At 40.6% G+C, this 24862-nt stretch overlaps 1 protein-coding gene across 8 annotated transcripts in view; it reads right to left on the bottom strand.

Moving 5' to 3' along the window:
* The window catches only part of TIAM2 (TIAM Rac1 associated GEF 2), a 191849-nt gene that overhangs the window by 135160 nt on the left and 31827 nt on the right, over window positions 1–24862 (bottom strand). For 4 of the 8 annotated variants that reach the window (XM_063390157.1, XM_063390152.1, XM_063390153.1 and 1 more), the window contains exon 2: window positions 1305–1436. The exons of 1 other annotated variant lie outside the window; for it this stretch is intronic. The gene's annotated coding sequence lies outside the window, so the exon portion shown is untranslated. Of the gene's footprint in view, window positions 1–1299; window positions 1437–12213; window positions 12814–24862 lie in introns of those variants that run through there. 3 more of the 8 variants (XM_063390154.1, XM_063390155.1, XM_063390156.1) reach the window with 2 other exon arrangements.

Raw genomic sequence — 24862 nt, 5'->3', positions numbered from 1 at the left:
CAAAGTAAACTGAGAACACAGGAATTAATTTTTAAGTGTTTGAATTCTGTATTCAAACACTTAAAACAGGTATAAAAAATCACCTGCCTGGTATGTGTCCATCAGGGGAAAACAAACCCTGTAACTCTGCAACACATTCCCCTTGTTCATTCAGCACAATTTTGACTCAAAGTATTTTTTCAGGAAAGGAAAACAATTCTGTCCTAGCATGGAATGAGACCGAATCCCTCTGAAACTGCACCCCTTGCCAGTGGATGTGATCATATCAGACAAACTCCTAGGGCATGAGAATGAACAGGATGGGCTGAGGTCTAACTATTTTCCTTCTCTATAATGTGCAAACTGCCCATAGGACTAAACTTCCTAAAAAGTGGCTTTGTCAGGGTTGTTGTTGGATTCCTGCTACAAAGTCCAAGCAAATCTGGATTTTGTGATAACCAGTAGCATACAGGGTGTAGTAGACAGCACAGTACCGACAAAAACGTGAAGTTTCTTCTATTAGTAACAGCAAACAGTGCGAGGCAATTAAAAATAATGAAAAGTTAGATAAACACTCTCATCACCTGTTTACAAAACATCATGATTAAGTCTTTTCAAATCTCTAAAACAACTCCTTTATTTCAGATGACAAAACTAAACAGGATGGAGGAAACTTGCCCTATCGTAAGCTCATTTGCACCAGGTCTTTCAAACCCTCAACCAAAGCACCTCTCTCTCTCTCTCTCTCGTGCCATTCACAGCATTTCTAACGACAGCTGATGATCTGTGGAATTAAACTGCAATGCCACTCTGTCCTTTAGGTGAGACATCAAGAGTAAAGCTCTCTTTGCTGATAATTTTCTGTCTAATTCTGGAACAATGCACCCTACACAAGAAACTGCTCATCCATTCCCTCTTCTTTGATAAATTTACCACATCATAACACTCTTGTGAGCTAAGCAGAAAAAAGCCCTCCCCTTCCCTGCTAAGTATAGAAAACTGCATCTCTGCTGTTTACAGATTTGGAGGCTTGTCTGGATTGAAGTTTTGTAAATACAACCTATTTTGAAGTTAGGGGCATTAAAATTTGGATTAATGCCTTGAAAGAAACAGTTCACATAGTCTACATTTCCCCCTGTGGTGATGGTTGCTATTGGTTGATTCTAAAGCCTCAAAAACACCCAAGCAATACGAAACATTAAGACCCAGGGAATAAAACAAATTTTAACCTGGTTCTATCTGGTTCTTGGCCTATAATTTTTCATAATGCAATATACTCACTCAGAAACAAACAAACCAAAAAAACAAAAACAAACAAACCTTACATAATTTATTTGCTCTCTAAATGTCTTCTTTCCCTCTGCATCATGAGTGAAAGCACAGAAAGGGGTGTCCTTGTGATTTCACAAGCTGAAGAACTTCTTGCTGGAAGTCCCTATTTTTGTAGCACTGGCAATCTGAAAAACAAAAATTGTTTTGTTAACACTTGTATCCCTAGATACAGAAAACAGAAATAAGGTTTGTTCTGAACCACTGCCAACTACATCATTAACCTCTCCTATGAACAAGCCAACAGGCTCTCATGCAAAAAAACCAGCTAGAAACATCTCCACTCAATTCATACCTCACTTACGCATTCTGCACTGACTGCTCACAGCTAAAAACTTCTTCCTACCTACAAATGGAAAACAGAAACCAGTAAAACAACACATTACAACCATGTGCTTCAAGAAGAGCTGTTGTTAAGCTGTCCAGGTTTCCATCTAGGAAACACTCAGCCAGGAAAGGTGGCTTGAAGCAGGTCAGCACCGTCACAGTCCCTTTTCTACAGTGGTGGCCCTAACCACAAACTGTGCCTGCACCACAATAGGATTGCCTGTTTCCATAATTAAAGCTTCTATCAAATTCCAGCCCGGACCTCTGCAAAATATCTGCACATCAGGTACAAAGACCTCCCATGGAAGTTCTGTTGCACCAGCCAAGCCAAGCTCTGAAAAGCCAGCCACTGCTTTTGAGGAGACTGATGTGCAGCACGCAGCTGCTCTTTTGCCCACGTCACCTGAAAATGTTAAGACAGATGCCAGTCAGCCTCAGTGTATGTGCACTGAACAAGCAGAGTGACTAACTGAGTTCCCAAAAGCTGGCAAGGAAAACTTCATGCTCTACAAAGTCTGTCATTTTCATTCTGCATAGTGTCAGACTGTATATTTTCTCTGATGTTCAAATTGGCACAGCTGATTTTAAACAGCTTCTTCGCAGCACAAAGCACCTTGTCATAAAAATATCCTGGTATCTACAATGGTTAAGCTGACATATAACATAATTAAAACTAACACAAGAATTTTATCATACTTCCAAAGGCAGTGGAGGTTAGAGCAAAGTCCTAAACTGACTTCACTGAAAATGAAGGCTATTCCATTAAAATAAAATGCAAACAAAATAGCAAATAATACAAGCTGCCAAACCACCATACAAAATGGACGAATTAACAGTGGGCCAGCAAAGTAAAAAGCAATATCAGGCTGAAAGTTACACCCAAGAGGAAATGTGAGTAATAAAATGTAACTAAATTCTTAGTTGTTACACAAAAAAACTACTTGTTAAGTTCCAAATACAATACACAGACCTGCTTTGCTGGTGGGGAAAGGTGTATGTGTCTTTACAGAACATTTAGAGCTCAGACCACCAAGCCCTCCTAATCATGGGTGTAAAAGACAGAGAATAGAGCTGCAGGAAGAGGCTGCAAGTGCCATGATTATGGCATTCAGATAAAATTGCCATTATCCATGTATTACAGATATCATCTTTCCCAAAGTTCATAGCACTGCTACCATGCCCAACTTTTATTTTTTGTCATACTTCCTTTTCCTACACAATGGCACAGCATGGCTCCACTCCTCAAAGCCACACAGGGCTTCCTTCACCATGGGGTTCAGTTCCTGAGCACCAGCAAGTAAGACTCAAAACCTGGGGCAACAGCTTGCTCTCATCTGCAAAATCCCTGAACCGAAAAGTGCCCTTTTTCTTCCCATGTTCCAGCTCACTGAAGAGTGCTGCTCGAGCATTTTCCTTTCAGTCTGGAACGACATTTCCAGCTCTTCAGACATGGCCACTTTACTAATGGTGTGACAGACATGGTACATACCTAGTACAGAGCTAAATGTAAGATCCATGTCAGGATAGACATGTCATTTCCACAATGTAGAGTTAAACTCTGCCCTCACGGGCAAACCTGCCCCCCCTGGATTTCTGCTGGCCCATAACTATGGGGGAATGCAGCCAGCTGTTAGCTAACACAGCCAGGGTGATCCCACAGTACTCAATCATCACAGATTTGTAAATGTACAGCTAAAACATTTCTATCTGCGTGGGAACACACAGAAACAAGAACACATTTTTATAGTAGGCAGGTAATACACTACTTTTGATACAAAAGAACTAATTTATGGCAAAGTATCACAAGAGTCCCTTCTTACCAGTCAGGTCTTACATGAACACTTATTAAGGATGGTGCCCTGCTCTGTTTGAAGAGAACTTCCTGGCCAAGGTAGAGGGCCAACTTTTTTGAAGTGCTTCCAGCACTCCCAGTAAGCTACCTCTTAGGGAGGTCACAATGCTCCCCCACAAGCAGTCCATCAAACACTGAAGGAAGTTTGCCATGGTGCATACAAACTTCCCAGCAATGCTCTGCCAGATCTGCAATACCCATCTCCCTGGATCTGCACAATCTTGAATAATAAGGCGTAACATAAGGAAAAATCCATAGGGTAGAATATTGCTCCATACATACAGACCTTTACATGTTCAAGTATCTTCTGCTAGCAGGCTAGGAGGAAATGGGCATCTTACACCAGTGATCTTACAACAGTCCTCTCCTTCTCCTTTCCCCAAAGTGTCTTAAGTACCAACAATTCCCATTAAACGTCTGTCAAGGGCAAAGCAATTCTGAAGGAATCAAGCTAAAAAAAACCTCTTTCATGTGTTAAAAAAAAAAAAGAAAAAAAGAAAAAGAAAAAGTAGTACTTAAAAAAGAAAGAACTGCTGTACTAAATAGCCACATAAACCTTACACATCCAGACTGGGATTTTTGCTTCCTGCCAACTAACAAGGACAAAAATCCCATACACTAAGCATGGCATATACAACACCCTAGGCTCTGTCATTTAGTTAAGGACAGACAGGTAGGCATAGCTGTGAAAGCCTTAGCGGCATAGATTCAGCAGTATGTGCTATGGTAACAACCTTGGTTTGTCATTCATCTTGTACTCACATTTTCATTTTCCTGCTGAACAGGGGGGTACACAAAAAGAAACATCAGCAAATGGCTAGCAGGCATGGCACTGAAGCAAAGTCTTTAGTACAAAGCTACCATGGGCCCTTCCAGCTCTACTGTAAACAAAGAGTGAATTACATTACACACACAATAGCAACACTTAAGTCACAGATGTAGTTCCTCAGCCGTGATCTGAGAAGGGCTGTACAAACTCAGGGCAGGTGCTGTCTGCACCAGCAGGGAGCAAACACCAGCTGATGGGTTTTTGGGGTTTTTTTTCTGGGTTGCCAGGCATCATCATTATAAACTATAGCCCTCGGTTAAAGGCAGTGTACAATGACGAGGCGCTGAGCAATTCAGGAAGACAACTCTACAGACACCTCCATTCCCTAGATCTGCAGTACACCTGTGCCAAAAGGGAGGGAGGTATGAGCTGCTACCAAACCTCAACAGGTCTGGCAAGGAGGGAGCAGAGAAGCGACGCTTATTATTCATGTGGTTCCCCCCAGGGTTAGCCGCTGGCAGATAAACCAAGTACAGCACAGCACCCTCCTACAAAATGCACTGCAAACAGCTCTACAGGATATATATCCAGACCTTGCCTTGTCAATCACCAGAGAGAGAGATTTAACTTCATCTGTGACATCAATGTTAAACCAACCACCAGTGAATAGCTTGTGGCAGCTGTTGCAGCTTTCTGCAGCGGTCCATCAGTTTGCTCCACATGGTTTTCTTGGGTTCCCATCCCTCCCCTTTTCCCCTAGAAAAATCTGGGGACAGTCTGCAGATCCTGCTGGAAAGCTGTTCCCTCTTACAGAAAACAAACAAATAAACAAAAATCCCACATCTTTTTCAGCCTCATCCAACAATTCTAAATGCACCACATGTCATACTGGGCACAGCCGAGTAAATTCACACATTCAGCATATAATCAACTCCTGGGAGCCCAGGCTGTCCAGTGACACACTGAGCTTCAGCTCTGCTCAGGGGCAGCAAATCCTCTGGTCCTTGGGAAGGGACCATGGACTGAGCCTGCCCACAAAGGCAGGGCAGTGCCACAGCATGCAGCTCTGCCCAGAAGACAGAAGCTGTCTGCACAAGGAAAGCTGGACTTCACTTCCTTGTGCCTGGGTGTCTGTTTCAGGAAATCTTCCATTCCCAAGCCAAGTTTCAGGATCTACCCTAACTGCTCTGTCAGATGCAGAACAAATCCAAGCAGATATGTATGTCTAGGATGATCCAAAGCATTTATTTCCCCACCTTTATTGCTATTTTCAAAATGTATATGTATGAAAGCATTTTTTTTTCTTATTTTTGTTGATGATTTGCATTTCAGAGGCCACACACAAATGAAAGTTATGACCTTTTGTAACCTTTGACTGCCCATGATCTTTGAACACTACTTTCCCTTAATCCACTGATTCTACACAAAACTAATGATCATCTGCTAACCCTCTCTCTACTCAGCAGTTTAATTAGAGAGATGATCATTGATTAATGCACTTGAGTTACCTGAAGGTGTGACTGAACAGAGATCACTCAACCCAGAGAAATGAACATTAATTAGTTCTGCATTAAACTGCTTTCCTCTTTATTCAACTTCAAAAGAAACAGCAAAACCCCACAACACAGCAACAAAACACCAAGCTTTCAGTCTTAAACTTTATTCTTTAGGAAGTCTCACATTTTCTTGCCTTGAATTTCATAGTCATCTACTATTTTTTTTTAGTTATTGTAATTTTACGAAATAAAAACACCAAGCCTGGAGGTTCAATACGCATTTGCAAAGCTCTGCCAAAGACCTGCAGCCTTGAATTAGTTGGCTCAGGCAAGGAAGTAGGAATGACACTGGCACTCGAGGGGAATGCACAAAGCATGAAGTGCATACCACAGCTAAAACCAGGTATACTCGCAGCCAGCCAGTGGTTTCAGCATCCCCACCTAGGAAGACAGTCAAAGAGAAAATTTTATTTAAAGGTTTCCTCATTCTTTTTAAAGATCTCACTAAAATTCTTCCAGCCACAGGCTGGTCTACAGCCTGATCATGAGACTTCCAGCCCTGAAAGGAAGGTAAGCCTTCCTCGACTGTAGCTCTGCACCATAACTCACACTGCCCTTGGTCTGGAAAAGCTCATGCTTTTAGAGCCACAATTCTGTCTGCAGATGTTCTGAGCAGCCTCAAGGACTGGCTAACTTTTCTCTTTCTGTGAAAATCCCCTCCTGATCTCTACACACAAATAGAAATCATTCTCATATCATGACCTTCTCCTTGCCCACTGCCCTATGACCAAGGTAGACACCACTTCCTCACCACAGGCTGAGCGACAAAAGCCCCGGGTGATTTCAAGCAAATAACCCTCCTGCTGCTCTGCCTCCCTTTGTCCAGGAAGGTCTCCTGAAAAGTGGCAGGTAGAGTTGGTGACTCAGCTTTAGGAGCAGCCTAATCCTTCTCCTGGTCACCAGAAAGTGACACTAGGAAGGCAGACATGAGGCAGACCAGAAAACCAGGCTAAGCAAAGAGGGAAGAGCAGAGCTTTCCCTTCCATGTCCTAAATTACATGCTTCTTACCATCTCTTCTCCTGTGCATGCTTCTTCCCATAACTGGCATTATTTATTCACTTTCAAAGCACAAGCTACCACACAGGATACAACATAGCCCCACAGACTCCTGCACAGGGCTAGAAAGGATTTTTCCATCAGCCTCTGTCAACTTAATACATAATCAATACATGGCTCCAGCAAAAGTCAAGCAAGAAAGATGATGCTGCATTTTAAGATTACCATTTAAAATTAGCATGTTTAAGAAAGCTGATGCATGCCATTTTAAGAGCATCCAGAAGCAATCCACTGTGAATTCCTTCCCTTCTGCCATTATCTCTGGTGGTGGAAAGGTTTTTTCTCAAATTGTTTATTTCAAAGTTATTTTATCATCAGCTATGGAGAAGTGAAAATAAGCCTGTGTTATTGCAATGGACTAGGAGAAGTAACTAAATCTTACTGAGGCTTCTGATGGTTTTGCCAACACCCATAGATCACCTCAATGATACAGTTTTGAGAACAGGATGACCAATAGGGAAAGGACTAGAAATTGAAAACTGAGCCTGATCTATGTGAGAACCATTACAAACCACAGCTTTCTAGTGCTAAAGGGATTAGAGCTGCACAGAGCACAAGCGATAGATGCATAAACCCCATCACTAGCTTGGGACTCTCAATTTCAAAACATTTTTGCAGTGAGGCAACTTAAGAAAAATAAACATTCCTAGCCAGGCAGAGATCAGTCATAAACCTTTTCTGAAAGGGAGATGAACTCCCTTATTGTTATTTAAAGCAACACTATAAATCAGGCCAGATCTATATAAAGCCACACTATGGGCTTAAAGCAACAGTGGCATTATTCTGTCAGAGCTTGGGCTGAACACCCCAGGAAATACACACAGTATCTGGTAGTGTTCAGGGCCAAAAAAGAAAGAAGACCCAAAAAAACCCAACCAACCCAAAGTAAAAAATAGCAAAACCTACAAATAAACAAAACCCCATCCCCTCCCCACCACCCTGCCCCCTACCAAAAGAAACCCTTCAAAAGAACTGAAAAATGAAAAAAAGCTGGGGATTTCTGTGAAATTCTCCATGAAGCTCACAAAAAATAGCAAAAAGTTGCATATACAGAAAGAAAGGGAAGCCTCATATTTTACTGTAAAGCTACCAACATTATCAACAGCTCATTACTCACATTTGGTGATAGATATTAACATATTTAACAATTAAATAGTATCATATTTAACAATTAGATATCTACATTTTACAGATCATATGCAGGAAGATATCTTTAGAAAATACTCTCTTACATTTTTCCAAGTATTTTATTTTCCCTCTTCCAGAACAGTCATTTGGTATAAATTTTTAGACCTTACATCATGCACAAGAAAATAGCCTGGTATTTTAATTCTGTATTTACATCAGAACATTCATAATTGATTAAAAGCAACAGAAGTGGTGGGGGGAAATAACTTCAAAGTATTAACCTGAAATATAGACACAAATTCAGTCTCTTTTGTTTAAATATTTTGAAAAAATATAGCACATCAAGACAAACATAAAGTGAAACACTGGAGCTCCTCCATCTCACCTCAGCACCCAAACACCCTGGGTCACCCACCGTTAGTTCCATCTGACAGGCAGACAAGCCTATAATTTGTCACACTGATTAACCCTTATCTAAGATTTTATAACACAGGGTCCTGAACTGCTTAATTGTTTTAGTTCACTCTAACAACCCTTATGTTTTTCTTCAAAATAAAGAGGCTGAAGCTGACACAGATGACCACGTTTCCACTGACACAACTTTTAATTAGAGGCATTTTTGTTGGGAGCATGCTTTGAGACGGGCAGCCATTGTGTTAAGGGACAGTTTTTACATACTATCCTAATAATCTGAGGAGGCTGAAAATGCTGAATAGTGTATCACAAATACTGCAAGGACATCCACAGCAACATGCACCTTTGGGTGTGAAATGTGAATGCATGTTTGAAGGGTGGTAAAATATTGTTCTTTATCAGAGTTAGCGCGACAAATTAGCAGAAAGATTGTAAGAACAACACAGTCATTTATATTCTGCAAACAATCACCTATTTGCTGCAATCCTGATCTTCTTAGCCTGCTAACTTGGCCAACACTAGAGGCTGGCAAGTGCTTCAATCTTCCTATCCACCTTACTTGTGCAAATATATATTTTCCCTTTCAGAAAAATGCCTCTCAGAGATCATGACTGAGAAGTCAAAGATCTAAAGCTAAAGATTCTCACTAGGAGGAGTATTTTGTGTTTTCTTAGGAAGACAAATATTTTAAAGGGGCTTGAGATAGGGAGAAGCAGAAGTTCTTATAAATGTGAAAGAACTCGAAAACGGAAGAAGGTAACCCAAACTCTGTGAAGCCTTTAGACTCTGATTGAAGCAATGCTGATATATCAGCAACAACTTCATTTCCACCCTGCAGAATAACTAAGACATGACCTTGGTCTTGCCATCAGCCTTAAGTCACCAACCTGTGTTATCCTGATTTTTTAAACAGCTTGAAGATTTCATGCATTAGATTCTTGTTTTTGTTGGTTTATTGCAACCTTTATAAAATTCCCCAGTAGTATTTTTATGCTTAGCTGTGTTCTTTTTTGAACCTTGTTCCCAAACTTTGGGCATCACACCTCTCAAGCTCAACACTCCTGAGAGTAGTATAAGGACTAAAGTATAAATTCTACTCTCAGCTTTATTGGAATATACTGCATGAATGATGACTAGTAAAAAAAAGTAGTAATTTTTCAATTATTACCTCAATTATGCCTTGGCATAAAGCTTTAATGAATTTGGAAGACTATTAAACACCCAGATACCTTTTTTTCCAACAAAGCAGAGGCAGCAGGAATCACGGACCTACCCAGATGGGTGTACCACCCACCATCATCACCCCAGGCACAGACAGAGGCTGCTGAGGTAGAAGCCCATTTTATAAAGTGGGAGTATTCAGTGATTGTATCAGCAAACCTCTAAGCTGCTCTTGCAAACACGTGCAGATAACAATTTTTGCCAACTCTGGCAGGTTGGTAGATCTGTATTAATTTCCACTGGGCTGCAAAAAAAAAATCCTGACTCCCCCCTCTACTCCCTGAAGGTATAACAATGCTTTGAAGGAATGACTGGCTAAATAAAGTTGACAAATCTCTCTGAATTTCTGTAATGCATTCTTTTAAAAACAGTTGGAGTTCTGTTGAAAATCTTTCCAAGAGGTTTCTGCCTCAAGCAGAAAAAACACTCTGGAAATTTTTTGTCTGAATGACTGAAGGCTAGCCAGAAGTAAACACAGGTGAAAATATGGTGTTAGAATATGGGAGGCATGCTTAAGGATGATCCCACTACCTCTATCAGCCATATTTTGTATCTAATACTGTGTAATGCAGTTGGAAGCACAAAGACATTAAAACAGCTTTAAAACTCTAATGGTCTGCCCTTTCTGTTGTTGTTCCTTCAGTATTTTAAACAGAGGAAAGCTGGATTACTGCAGTTATAGCTATATAAAGTATGAAACATCCAGATTCTCTGCTGAAAATTCCTCTCTTGGGATCTGAGGTCAGGAAGGGACCACCTGGTTCAGCAGTCCTGCTACAAGCAGCCAGGCACTGCAGGCATCTGGTCACATAATCCATCAGTCCACATCATGACTCACAAAACACTTCATGAGATCTGAATGAAACCTGCAGCCTTCAGAAGGGGACCAAGGCCAGACACACACGAAGTGTAAGAGAGAGTAAGAGAGACCAAAGACCTCAAAAAAGTCCCATAACAATGTGAGATTTTCTGTCCTTGCATCATCCCTGAGCATAACAGAGTCACTTCCAAAAGATAACATTGAACAACCCTCTCCACTGTGCACACAGAGAGACTGGAAGACTAAGCTCCTAATTTAGGCACCTCAGTAGGTTGCTTGTCTGAGGTAAAATAATTCTGAGCCATAGAGTATCTCTTCTACTTCTTTCTGAGCAACAACAACAACAACAACAACAACAACAACAACAACAACAACAACAAAAAAAAAAAAAAAAAAAAAAAAAAGGAAGAAACTGTTTTTAGTAATGAAAATGTAATTTAAGAGGCTAATACCCTGTTAAAAACTTTGAGTTATAATGAATTCCAGGATTCATTCAAGTACTCCATTCTTAAAAAACACTATAATGAAAGGCTTACATATGAAATTTAGTAGTAATAACTTTGGGGTCAAATCCATAATGATTTGTTTGGCAAAGCTTTCACTGACGACACTTAAATGTGATTTCAATGGGGGTTCTGCCTGAGAAAGGGCTTTGAGATTGGCCCACACTCTGTATATTTAAGTCACTTCAGCCCCAGCATTATACAGCGCCAACCAGACACAAATCCCAGCATTATTTAAACCACTTGCACACCAGAGTCTCCAATTGCAGGGTGCAAAAGCCAGCAGGAAGCATTGATCATTCCTCTAGCAGCAAACAAAAATGCAATCTTTTTTACTTGGCCTTCTTATGATATCATTTACCTTCTATAATAGCAGTTGCTGTTTTTAAAATGTGGATTTGCACAGTATTCAATCTGCCAGTTTCCACATATAGATGTAAATTTACTGAAATAGCTGTTCACAAAATCCAAAGCCCAAGGGTGGAGTCCTAAAAATAAATATATGTGGTTTAAGTTCTTTTATATCCATACATGATAAGAAATCTGGTACTATTTTGGTGAGCCATAAAAGGGGAAGAATGATAAAAACCACAAACAGGAAAACAGAAAATAAAAATCTGCATCTTTTGCTCCAGCCTTTCAAAATTGCATGGATACTTCAATGCAACCATTTGGCTAAATGTTTCAAACGTTGGTTTTTCAAAGTATTTAGATATATAAACTAACCTTTTGTTTCTGTTGGCTTCAAATGTTACTAGGCTCATGAATTCTTCCTTACGTCTTATTATTCAAAAAAATACTGCCAACACTGCCTTTATGGAGAAAGAAAAACCTGAGTATCATTTTCCAGTTAACTCTTCTGGATCTGCATGGAAGTGAAATCAGCAACAGCAATCTTAAGCAAGGTTCTCTAACCACCGAACCTGATCACTACCTTTTGAAGTATTTTATTTCCCAAGCTGTACCATAGAAAAATCTCTACAATCACAACACAAACTCAAGTCACAAGAGTGGTAGAGCACACGCTAAAAAACTTAGAATAGTGTAGGTACCCAAAAAACCAAGAAGCAGCAGTAGGCGAGACCTATTGCCCTACTGAATGCCACAACCCCAGAAAGATTTCAAATAGAAAGCAGTCCTTTAATTTGAAGAACTTGCACTAAGCCAGACCCGATCTCCCACTTTTCAAATGCATGTATTTTAGTGAATGCAACCATCAATGGCACATTATCATAAAAGGAAATTTGATAAATGTCACCTTCTTAATCTTTCAAGTATTCAGTCCTTTGTCAGGCTTCTGTAATCCAGGATATCAATGACTAAACAAGCAACTTGCCTCCACTTCCATATTTCCACTTATTCCATCTTACACTCAAAGCACCAGCAGGTCAGTGACTTCACAGCCAACAGCTGTCAGTCACTATCCTTTCAACAAGTCCAGGAAAAAGGCTGTTTCCAACACCAGCCACTTTATCTTCAGCAGGGATAAAGAAAAAACAAAACTGAGGTCTACCCCCTTAAATACCACGTGGACACGATTTGCAGGTCTTTCCCTTCATTTCCCGGGACCTTCCCTCCTGTTGTGTTCTTCAGGACCAGAGAAGCCAGCCAGGAGCAACTCCAGATGACTCCAAACAGAAACATATTTTCTCTTGCAAGCATCTAAGTTTCTCCACCCGAGCTGAGGAATGAACTCCACAACACAGCAGCGAAAATGTGCACACTGTTATTTTTCTCAAGAAGCACTGCCCATCCCAACAATTCCTGGACGAAAAAACAGTATTCAAACAACAAAATCATAAGCTTGTGAGTTGAACTTTTAGTCAGAGAAACAAGATTTCTTCCAACTTTAAGGAATGTGACAATAACAGCACATCTAACCCTGCTTGATAAGTGGCAGGCAATTGTCCATATAAGGTGAAAAATGTGCTAGTGTAGCTCATGCAACACTGCTAATTCCCTCCCTCTTCTCAATATTCAAGAACATAAATGAACATATAAATCAATTTTGTAAGTAAACCTTTTGCTTACTTGCAGCTATAAACCATCTAGACACTGCTCAGCACACAAAGAATTTTGAACTTAACTATTTAACTCCTTCTAAACACTTGGTGTTCATATCACAGCAGTGCACAAATTAATGTAAATGTGAGAGGTGCCATGCCCACTTGATTCCTAAATTCCCTCTATGCTTTACCATTCCCTGGTGAACCTGTGCCTTCCAGCCCTTGGCTCATCGTGTCACTGATGGCAGGCCAGGAGAGCAGCCAGGGCAGGGCAAGAAGGGGTTGAGGGCTGGTTGAAGCCCAGCAGCTTCGCACAGCCACCACTCACACTCCTCCCGCGCCACTCACACTCTTCCTGCCTGTGGCAGGGCTGGTGTGTGGTGGAAGCTCCACGATATCAGCACAGGACTGCTGCTACCACTGCTAAGGACTTTTATCTCAGCTCCGATTGTCCCGTAACCTCTGCGCAACAGCAACAGAAACACAAGCAGCGTGTACCTCGTTGTGCACTACAAGAACATTGCAGGCATTACTCATGAAGAGACTGAGGAAAAGACTTCCATTGATTTTTATGAGCTCTGCACCAGAATGTAAGCCCAGAGGAAAGCTACTTTATACGATCCCTTCCCCTCAAAGCAAGTTAGAATACCTGCAAAAGATGTATCAGTCCTGGCAGTGAAATTCACTTTGTTTTGTAGTTAGTCCAACATCCCAGCCCCTCCCACACCCCCCTTCACTGTTTTTTACACATTATTAGATATTTTAATGATCTGATAAACTCCACGATGAACCCTCTGGATGGGGATTTTTCTTAAGGAATGATGTACCAATGACCAACAGGGCATAAAAGACAGGAGATTCAGAACAAGCCCTCAGAGGTCTTTTGAAAACCACTCAAAACTGATGGGATTACCAGGGGACAGAAAACATCCTAAAACCTTGTCGGCAATGAGGAGAGGGAAAAAAATGAATTAAAATAATGAAGTTTTTAAAAAACCAAAAAAACACCAAAGTTCATTAACTACTCTGGAGAAGTACTCTAGAAGCCAGTGACTTGTATAAGAGGTACAAGAGGGGAAGTTTCCACACCCACTGCACATATACATATCAAATGTGGGTGGAATAGTGGGAAAACAGCTCACTATTTTCTTGATCTTTAACAAGAAGACATGGTAAAGTTTGATTTCATTATTTTAGCCACAGAAATTTCAGAAAAATCAGATGATAGCTTTATGTTGCCAGTCTTCCTACTTTATCCACATTCAGCCATCTTGTGATATCCCCGAGGCAAGAAAAGGCAACATGATGTGCTAAGAAGGCACCATAGACCATATTAATTGCTATCAAAAATGTGGGCTTTTATCAGTCAGAGATTCTTGTTTTGCTGACTTCTTTTGCACATCATCATCCATTGCACTACCATGTAGAGTGCCATAGACCATGAAATAGTGTGAGTCAGCAAATTATCATAATGATATGCACCCGATTTTAGAACTTGAATTACACTGTTTGCTGTGTTCTCTAACAGAAAAAAGGAATCAGGAAAACTAACTCTAAACGTTATTTAATCCTTACAGAATAACTCTTTTAAGCATGTTTTACAGTCATTCACATCTAAGACTCCCATTTCCTGGAATCTTATCTAATCTGAATTCCATATGGAAGATTTTAGTGGTATATAAAGTTGCATACAAATTAACCACACTCCAACTCATTCAGATAAAATAAAACTCTAAATTTAATAGTGATGAAACTAGAGCTGTCAAATTATATCTGAATTAACAACAAAAAGTTCAGACCTTTTTGTACAAATTTACTTTTAAAGGACCTATTACATAGCCCTAATTCAGAGAATAGCTCTGATGTGGCTTGGTACAAACATGCTTCTAGTTGATTCACTTTTTATTCAGGGAATGCAAAAGGGAATGTCTATTATCCATGTGATAGCAAAGACCTCACATGGCTAAACCACGAACTTGGAGTTTTTCAGGGTTTAGCACTCAAAGCTTCAGAGATTACAGCCTCTGATCCAAAACCAGTTCAGAAAGCGCGGCAGCAACCAGGATAAGACACAGCAGAGAGAACTTTGGGGTATCTTTACAGACATGACTTCTCAAACTTCCCATGAACTTTTGAAGACACCATTTAATCATTCCTGTATTTTCTCTGCAAAGCTTTATATATACATACATATATATATATATCTCAATAATACATAGAAAAATAAATAAAATAATATATACTTATTATAAAGTGCCAATAATGAACGGAAAAAAAATTAAACCACTAATGAATAAGTATTAATAGTACCATAATACTAAGTAAAATATGACAAACAATGTATTATAGATTCAGTTTCTACAACAATTCTACAAAGACATTCACAAGGATGAAAGCAAAAAGCCAACAGCAAAACATAAAAGCTCTCCATGAAAAGTTCTTTGTCTGAGGAAGATAACTGCACAATAAGGACTTCCTATCTCAAGAGGATATAGAGAATACAAGTGAACAAAAAGTTAATGTCAAGCTCTCATCCTGAGATCCAAAACCAGTTCACTCCACATAGCTTCTTGAAGTATTTACCAAACAAGTTTTATTTGGGAGAGTGTCCTCCCTATAACACACAAGTCCCACTGAAATGCAAAATACTGCAAGAAATAAAAAGTCAGCATGTGGGCCAGAGAAAATAAAACACTGTTCCAAACTGAAGTAAATTGTTATACAACAAACAAAACATTTGAATGGGCTTATTGGTCAAGCACAGCTCAGACACTGGAAAAATCCTGTATTATGATTTTGCGGTGGGGAAAAAGTAGTAGCAAATGTAAGCATTTTAAATAATCTGGATATTTTTTTAATGATTTAGCCCCATTTGCTACTCTTCATAGCTGGCATGCTGGAAGTCTTAATTTCCACACCAGTTTTATACAAGTACAATAGCCACTGATTAAGAATCAGTCTGAATTCAGTGAAGGGAATATATCCCCTCCTTTATGTCGGGGACAACATTCATAAAGTGCAAGAGAACAAATATAATTGACTAAAGTCAAACTTGAAAGTAGCAATAAAACCCCACCCTTTTCACCTGTTCTTAGCCCTGAATACAGTCATTTACAATACAGGTTTTAGTGAATGATCTATCAGTACTGGCCTTGGGTGACACCCTCTCCTACAGAGATAATTGTGCACGTGGACATCTTGCAGGACTTGTTCTCTAATAAAAATGTTGGCTCAGAGATTTGACAGTGACAATTCATCTCCAATATTTTCACCCTTAGAAATATACCAACAAAAACTAAACAGTTTTATGGTACCAACACCCCCATGTATCATTCCAGGAAACATTTCACAATAGTAACATTGCTGATGGCCAAATACTGAAGCCAATCCTGATCCTGCCAGTGAAGAGTTGCCCTACAGAGATGCATATTCTGATCTCCTGCCTAGCCTAAATTTAAACTCCAGGACCAGGGCATCCATTCCTGCCCCAAAGAAATGTTCTACTATTTATGAGGTCTGACTGTAAAGATTATCTTTTTATTCCGATTACACTTCCTACTAAGCTCACCACTTTCGATTTTTACCATTCATAATCCCTCACAGTGTCTTAAGTAGTAGCCCCTTACACACAAGAGTTACAACTTTTAGGGATGATGATTAGCATGTTACCTCTTTCTCCCCAGGCCCACTAAGCTCAGCTAACCCACATTCACATCTTACTTTACACCACTGGAATCAGCCTCCAATATGCAATCATTTGTTACTCTTGTTACAAATGCTGCCCAAAATAAACAATGCCCTGAACATGACAATTTTTTAGACTGTTCTGAAGTGCTCGGTAGGTTACATACACTATACTCCTTCCTACTGATGCAATGCCCAGATCTGAAGGTAAAAATCCTCATGGAGCCCTACGACTGCAGCACCCAGCAGTGTTAAACCCTCCCCTATTTCTGTAACTCAGTTTCTGGTGGTTGGTCTATGTTTCCATAAAACACTAGCTTGCTGTGCAAGAATATTCCATGTCTCTGCAATCACTACTGCCAGACCTCTGCCTGGTCACATCTCCTTGCTCCAGTTATTCTCCACTTCAGCAGCACACCTCAAATTCAGCTCCATCTCTTTGACACTTAGATCATTCTGAAGGATTTGCAGAGCATCTTGAACCACTTACAAGTATCCATCATTTTCCTCATACCTTTCCAGAGCAATCTTGTGCTACATTTAAAGAACACACTGGAGATCACCAGGCACGTCTCTCCATTGCCAGCAGGAAGGGAAACCAGCACTGGGTGCTGGGGTCAGGCACAGAGACTCTACTGAAGCCTCATCTGATGCCACAAAATTAATAAAATCTTTTCCATTCCCAGTGGCAACAGGCAAAATACAAGGCAGCAAAAAGGATCTGTGGCTTTATAATATGCTACTCAAAATATCTGCTGATGGTCATAAGACAGAAAGAATATGCCAAAAAAACTGTATGATGTAGTCAGTTGGCAAATGGGGAAAATCACACACAAAACGAAATGCATTCTGAACTGTAAAAGCAGGGCTGTGGGAAATTGCTGGTTCTCCATATAAAAATCCAATATTTTTTCAATTTGCCAGCATAGCATAAAGCACATAAAAAAATCTTAAAATTCTAAATGTAAACCAAGAAGAACACTTTTTACAATATTTCTCAAGAATGTTCATTTTGCACACCCATGAGTCCTGAGTTTATAATTTGCAGCCAATCTAAATGAAAAATAAGAGGTTTTTAACTTCTTTATATAAAATGTTAGCCACCTTTTTAATTGGGAGTTAGAAAAGTGTAATTGAAAATTACTAACCTCAAGCACCCATTAGTGACAAATCCAAACCCCAGCTGAACACAGCCCTAATAGGATTAAAAAGACATTTAGGATGATGTATGCAGAGCTGGTATGCAAGAAAAGCTGAAGGAAAATCTGTATTTATGCAGAGAGCAAGGATCGGACAAAACTCTGGGAGCAGCAGTACTTTGGTGCCAGATGTGCACACGCACTTTTCCTGGTGCCTCCCCTGTTGCTGGAGATACAGAGGCTGCCCAGAGGCACCCTCAGGACTGCAGGCTGGAGAGATCACTGCTGGGCTCGGAAGCTGCAACATCACCCCAGCTCCCACAGGCAGAAGGCAGGGAATGGCTGGCCACGCGCCTCCTGACAGGGCATTTCCAAGAGCACAGCCACCCTCTGCCTATTTTGAATGGCTCTTTGTCACTTCCCCCACCACGCAAAGCTCTTCAACAAGTGAGCTGTTCGGTCCAACACATCCACAAAAATCACACACACACAGGTAAGCAGTTCTCAGGCTGAATTTCATGGCCTCAAGGTCCTTCTGTGAGCATCAGAATCACTGAGCATGAGATTTCCTATTGATCACATGCCACTGGCTACTCATCTAAGGAGGCTCATGAGGGTAAATGATATTTTTCCCAAGTCAGTTTTAAATTGGCTTCCTAAGTTGTCTCCAGATCCTTTCCAGACACAGCGGAATGGAAATAATTAGAGGAGGTTGGAAAATGGAATTTTTTGTCCTGTGGGGAAAGTCTGATAGTCCTGTACTTAGTTTTATGCTAACACAGACCAAAGCATAAAAGCCTTAAAATATTAAGTAGAGCAAAATACTGTAGGGTGTTCTGAAGCAGCATCCTGCATGCACTTTGACTTACTTTGTTGCTAGAGAACAGCCCATTCCTCACATGGGCACACCAGCAGCCCACATAAATGCTCAGTTTTTAGCCCAAGATTCTTTCTACTCCCCAAGACCACAGGGCAGTGACTAGCACTGTTGACACAAGCTCTCCACACATCTCCTCTTGCTGTATGGGACAGCAGGGACTGCAGGAACTGCAGTTAATCACTGCTCGCTTGTTCATCTTCTGAAAACAAATTTAAATGACATGTTTTGGGGGTTTGGGTGAGGTCCCCCTCACTTTAAAACAAACCTTTGTCAGTCTGAAGTGATGTATTCTAACTTTTTCTGATGCATATTGTGGACCCAACAGTTTCCCACTACCCAGATGCAAACTGAGAGTAGTCACAGAGCTGGGAGCTGAGATACCATGGGGAAATACACAAAAAAGTGATCTCTAAGTCATACACAAACTGAACTAGAGTAAAAGGGAGATTCACTCTCAACACCTCTCATGGACAGGAGCACAACTTCCCTCCTATTCTCCATGTACAGCACTGCGCCTTCTACTGTCTAACCAGAGATACACTGTCACACCAAGGACCTAGGTAACTACGTCAAGTAAAACTTTCTTCCTGACACCCTGGAGATGGCTGCTTTATGCAAGTCATGCAAGTCATCCAAGAAGAATGCCTCATGGAAAAACCTTCAGTGCCATCACTCTGTTAGGGTGTTTAACTGACAGAGCCATGGAAATCCTGAGTACACGTGAATTCTGCATCATTTAATTCTTGGCTTCAAGTGCCTTTGACTAGTACTCCTGATGAGGATGACACCTCTGTCTCTAACTTGCTCTAAATTACCGTTCCCTCAATGCAACTTTCCACTGTACAGCTAAGGAGATCTTGGCATCTCTTCCTCTCCAGGTCATCTGGCAGCTGTTCCAACAGGAACCTGCAGCATGCTGTCCAAGCACAGCTGAAGCAGACAGGGCCTGAAGCAAAAAATAGCTAGACATGAACACCAGAAAAAAAGCTTATTCCATCGTATCTTTCTCCAAATGCTCTTTCCAAGCCAACGCAGCAGGGGAAATAAAGGAGCCCCTCATTACACAAGGGGAAGGGAATAATTGCATCATTTCAAGATTTTCACCTCTGCTAGCCTTCCCACACGGAAACGCTACTTCCGATAAGCTTTATACTGAAGACTGCAGAACCTACAAGTACAAGGCTCAAAAAAGAAGGCTTGATAAAGAAGGTGAAACAGTGCACAAAAGTTGTTTTGGTACTTTTGACTGAGCTGGCCATCACCTTGGGAACTGGCTGGAAAGCAGCCCAGCAGAAAAGAACCTGTGGGTTCTTTTTTCCAGTTGACAGCCTTCTTTTTTTCTGGTTGACAGCCAGCTGACCATGAGCCAGAGTGTACCCAGCTAGCCAAGAAGGCCAATGACATCCTGACCTGGATCAGCAATGGTGTGGGCAGCAGGAGCAGGGCAGGGATTGTCCCCTGTACTCAGCACTGGTGAGGCTGCATCTCGAGTCCTGTGTTCAGTTTTCCCAATTTAATAAGAACTTTGAGGTGTTGGATTGTGCCCAGAGAAGGACAATGGATGTGATGAAGGGTCTGGAGCACAAGTCCTATGAGAAGCACTTGAGGGAGCTGGGGGTGTTTAGTCTGGAGAAAAGGAGGCCCAGGGGAGACCTTATTGCTCTCTACAACTGCCTGAAAGGAGGCTGTAGCCAGGTGCCATTTGGCTGCTTCTCCCAGGGAAACAGCAACAGAACAAGAGGATATAACTTTAAGCTGAACCAGAAGAGAGTGGACACAAGGAAGAATTTTTTCACTGAGAGGGAGATTGAGCATTGGAATGGGCTGCCGAGGGAGTCGGTGGAGTCACCGTCTCCAGAGGTGTTCAAGAAATGACCGGACAAGGCACTTAGTGCTGCGGTCTTGACAAAGTGATGCCGTCAAAGGTTGGACTCAATCTTGGAGGTCTTCTCCAACCCAAATGATTGTGTAATTGTTTCCTCCTCTTTTAATTTTTCTATACAGTGAGGCAAGTTTTGAAAAGTTAAAAAAAAATCATTAACAAACTCCAAGGTAGTCAAAGAGAGGTAAGATACTAAACCATGCCAGGTTCCTTTCATCAAAGACATAGATCCACGGGATATATCTCTAGGTTATAACGCCAGCAGGTTCAAACTTGTTCTGAACAGACACAAGAAATCCCTGCCCACACTTGGAGATAACCAGAAGTCTTTTGAACACTTAGCATGGCTCTGGGCCAAGCTAATAAACTCTGCTGAGCCGCAGGGACATCTCTGTGCCATGACCTCGGGCTCGGCACAGCTGGCAATGCTCACAGTGCTTCATGCTGGCACAAACCACAGGCAGAGCTCATTCCTGGCTGCCTTCACCACAGCAGGGAGAGGGAAATGCCACCACACTCACAGCTTTGTCTTCAAGCCTTGACTTCAATCTTGGGACCATTCATGCCCATTTATCTGCATTATCCATCCAACAAAAACATGTATGGTCAGTTTTTGACTCAAGTGTCAATATTTTGACATGGACATAAGATTTCTCACCTGAAGATGATGAAAAATGTTGCAATGAGAGTCTAACTAAATCTTGGCTTTTGCTTTGAGTTACACTGTTTTACAACAGCTTTTTCTATTGAAAATTAGGAAATTACACATTTGCACAAAGCTTCTTAAACAAAACAGCATTTTTATTCGAGCACTTCTTTGGAATGCTTTCTCAACCCTCCAAAGAGCACATCTTACAGGGTTGGGTGAGGGAGCAGAAAAGGGAACGATGAGACTTACATGCTGTTTACAGTGGGTAGAGCTGCCAGGCTTCTACCCAGTACAGCCTTTGAAAGCCCTTATGTCTGGTCTTTGACTCAAAAATGACATCTCTACAGACAGAGGGGTATGGGATTGTAAAACCAAAGCATATTTTCTTAACACTGCTCCAGAAATATCCTCTGCTAAACGTGTAACAGATGCATGTTCCTCATTAAAAAAGTGTTGCTATACATTATGTCTTGGCTGTAGACAGATTCTGGCAGAGATTGATACACTGTGGACATATAATTCATGTGTCTAGCATGTGAACTCTGGACCCTGCTTAACCTGCTGAGGTCCTGTTGTGGACCTCGGGCCATGGAAATGGGAGCAAAGGGAGGGAGCAGACAGACGTGGAGGACAAGTGTGTAGCTGAGAAAACAACAAAGCTATTGGACATACTTTTCTCAATGCCATCCCCAGGCACCCAGCTTTTATTCCCATTTGTATAATGAACTGGAAAAGCAGCACCAATTCCAGCTGCCTTTCTTTGAGAGGAAAAAGAAGTCATCACTTCATGGTAACCATTTTCTTCCTTGAGTAATCTCTGGCCTTTTGTTGAAATTTAACTTTGGGTTTTTGGAAAGGTAAGTCCTAATGATGAATTACAATATTTTTTTTTGCTGATTGGTGCTTAAAACCTGCCTATAGTAATCATAACTTCATAATCCACAGGGAGACCCTTAGTTTTATTCCTTGCCTGGTATTCAGACTTCCATTTAATTACTGGTTACTTAGATTTATAGGCAGATTTGCTAAAAACAGTGACTCTGTGTGCAGACAATAACCTTTTGATGGGTATGGTAGTAAAACTGAAATTCCTATGTAAACAGCACCAAATTTTAAAAGTAGCTGGTGTAGCTCTCTAATGAAATTGGCAGCACTGTGTGGGTACTTTGTCTTGGAGAATGCTAAATGGTGCATAGCCAGCATTTGCTCCATAAACTGTCAAACAAGAGAACCACAACTGTTCAGTGATTTGTTTTTCTAATGTAGTTTTCTACTATGGGAAATGTCTTTTCCATGACCAAATGTAGAAGCTGTCAGGATCCAAAAGAAATAGAGGGGAGAAAGATGATGTCTGAAAGGTATCTCCCAACAGAGAAAAAAAGAGAAAGAAAACATTTCTCAAAGACCCAGTTTTGGGAGCACTATGAAAAAGCAAAACACTTTGGAAAAAATTACTTCCAGGATGCTATAATTAATTGATGGGCATTAATTACAGTATTAAACACTAAAATTTTTCTCTCCCTTCATTAGGTAGCACTGATGGTAATGTTGTCACATATCGCCATAGGAAGATTAAACAACAATATCTGGTATCTTAGGGCCTTCTACTACTTTACAAAATGAAACAGACTTCATCACCTTAGAAAGGCAGAAAGTCCTCCTTGCATTACTGAAGAAACAAGCACTGCAAATAAGTGATACCTGAGCTCTATGCCTCAGCAAATGAAGCAGTATATGAGCACCAATTCCAAGTTTCCTATTTTGTTCTATACTCCTCTCAGCACTTCATTGCTGTTTTAAGCTCATGTCAGGCAACAAAAGCAACATCATTTTGTTCATAATAATAAAGGGCAATTAAACAGATAAAAGTCTTCACCACGGATGAGAGGACATCCCCAAATCAGAATTTTAAAACCATCAATATGGATCAACTATTTCAGACAGGTGCTCTGGTGAAGTCTCTCAATAATGGAAAAAGCAGCACAGGTCTCCTTTTCCTACTCCTGTTTGGAACAGAGGAAAAAAAAGAAAAAAAGACACAGATTTCATCATCTGAATTCAAACCTCATCTGATCTGGTCCTCAGGAAGACACACTGCATTTAAATATATGCAATGGCTATTAAGGGATTAATTCTGGAGAAATAATCAGACAGACAATATTTTTACTGGGGTTCAAGTGTCCACAACACCCAGTAAAATAATAAAGGCTACTCTGAGCAGACTGCAAGGCTCCTCTGTGCACGTACATCCCTCCCAGTGGTGCAATTGTAGCTGTTAATGAGGCCCTGCCGATACCTGCTGCACACTGCAAGCGTGATCTGACAGTCACTTGCCCACCACCCCACCTCTTCCCTCCCTGCTGCCAGCTAGGAACCGCTCCCTCCTAACAAGAGCAATGGGAGGGCAGCACTACTGCAAGGGATTTGAGAACTATCAGCAATAATATGCCAGCTACAACAAATCTGCTCTGCAAGAAGGGAGCGTCAACACACATCAGTAGCCTACAAAGCGATTGTCAAAGAGAGGGTAAGAATCAAAGCTCACATCATTTCATGTCCCTGAAATGTCAACTCGATTGCAAATTTAAAAACAATAGTTTTATCACTTTGCCAGTCATAGGACAAATCCCAATAATCTTAGTTGTGCTGACCTTGACCAGGCTTGAGACAAGTAAGTCACAAACACAGAGAAAACCAGAAGCCCACAGAGTAATTACAAAAAATAAAAATCACAGCCATGGTATGACACACTAAAGCCCTGTTCAATCCCTACTACCCATTGCAGTCTATACCACCCTTGGGGAATATTTCTAGATTAAGCTGCCTACTAGCAGCATCTCCTTTTGTCCAAAGTCTAATGCATTACTGCCATTTTATAAACAGATGAAATGGGTGGGAGAGTAATGTGAGTGTTGCATAGATATTTTCCTTTATTGTTGTTCACTATTACATTGTGATACAACTTAAAAATTGTCCCCTAATTTGGAACTACATGAGTCCAATCCACTTAGTTAAGCTTTCTTATTTTCAGTAAGCAAATCACTATTTATTTATCACTAAATAAAAAACACAAAAGGAAGGGACAAAGATTCATAACAAGTCAATGATCATGAGGTCGCAAAAACATCACCATGAGTAATTATATCATTGTTAAAAAGCCTTTACAATTATTTATGATGACTTAGCTTTTGAGGTGCTATTTGTGCTTTGTGATAATGAAAGAGCATCACAGCACTTAGCACCATTTAACTTTTTTCCATACAGGAAGCATTTTATAGGCACAGCATGCCAAATGGAGACCACAGTCACGCAGGTAAATAGTTACACCGTAATCATTATTTGTTAGTGAAAATTAATTTCAAAAAAAGCAGCCCCATAACTCTTCCACCATTAGTTTCTGACTTTAGCAAGTTACTCATCTGAAAACTTGAACATCTCGAAGCAAATATTTTCCCCTGGAGATCTGATAAAATTATATATATACAAAGTATTTTAGTTCAAATAAAACATTCCTATTGATTTAAAACCACAGGGAAAAAAGTAAATTATTTTAAAAGTTTCTTTTTTCAAACAAGATGCCTTACCGTCAGTTGGTAAAGCCTGAAAGTTGGTAATTGCTTAACAAGCTCTGTATTCCAAACAAAAGTATCTCAGTGGTTCGAGTTTC

The sequence above is a fragment of the Prinia subflava genome, chromosome 2 (genome assembly GCF_021018805.1).
Source record: "Prinia subflava isolate CZ2003 ecotype Zambia chromosome 2, Cam_Psub_1.2, whole genome shotgun sequence".
NCBI classification, from domain to species: Eukaryota; Metazoa; Chordata; class Aves; order Passeriformes; family Cisticolidae; genus Prinia; species Prinia subflava.
This window is presented reverse-complemented; position numbering and strand designations above follow the sequence as displayed.